Here is a 1128-nt window from a genome sequence, read left to right on the forward strand (position 1 = left end):
GAAAGGCAGAATTGGTACGTTGAGATATTTATCATGTTTTAAAATGGATTCTGATCTCAATTTTAAGAACTGCTTGCAAAGGTGGCCTTCGTGAAATTTATTGTTATTTCAGTGAAAGGGCAATATATGCATAAATAACATACATACAGATAAGATGATCTGAAATACTCTCCAAGAAAAGCTCAGGTTACAAGTAACACTTAAGTACTGCACCTCCTTTAGCGTGACGTGCTCCCCCAAACTCAGGATGAGCTTATCTCCACAAGCACCATTCATGTAAAACAATCAAATACAAAAATAACTAAGTGCAATTAACATTTCCCAAAAAGGTTACTCCAAAAGAAACAACCCTAGTGGCCAGATGACTTACCAGGAAAAGGGCTGAACAAACAAAGTCTACTGCAAGGCCAAAAGGTCAGCAAGCTGCCGAGTCACAGGCCGCCTGTGAGAGCACAGCAAGTCCCTCTCAATTCCAGTTGCACAAATTTGTGCAAATCCACAAGTTACTCCACTACTAAAGAAGTTATTCCACCTTTCAATTCTGCTGCCAGTAATGAGTAGAGTGGATCCTATTCCTGGCCAGGCTACCCGAAGTCCAGATGTGGTTACCATCAAAAATAATCTGAAATGATCTTAGACACCTGAAGAGCAAACCAGAAGCAAAGTGGTAAGGAAAGCCTACATAAGACCAGTCTCCCAACATTCTCACCAACAGCAGGATCAGAACTGAAGACCTTACCTAAACAACACAGATTTGTGCATCTCGCACTCACTGGTTACAGACTATTATTTCAGTGGCCAAAAGCAGGGACCACCAGCAGGGAAGGACAGTTGGCCCAGCTCCCAGCCATGAGACATGCCCTGCCTTCCTCACCACTGCAGAGGTCCTGTGAGCAAAGAGAAGACAAGAAAGCAGCACAGAGAGGCCTAACTACACAAAGGCTTGAAGCCAGCAGTGTGCATCACAGCAGAAAGTTCAACAAGAGATATGAGGAGTCGCACTCAAACGTGGTCCTTGTAAATTAGCCTGCACAAGCATACTTCAAGGCACAAACTAATCATATCAAGTTCTCATCCAGACAGAAGAGCCATAGCTGTCTACAATGTGAGAGGTGTGTTTTTTTTTTT

The sequence above is a fragment of the Meleagris gallopavo genome, chromosome 13 (assembly GCF_000146605.3).
Source record: "Meleagris gallopavo isolate NT-WF06-2002-E0010 breed Aviagen turkey brand Nicholas breeding stock chromosome 13, Turkey_5.1, whole genome shotgun sequence".
NCBI lineage: Eukaryota > Metazoa > Chordata > Aves > Galliformes > Phasianidae > Meleagris > Meleagris gallopavo.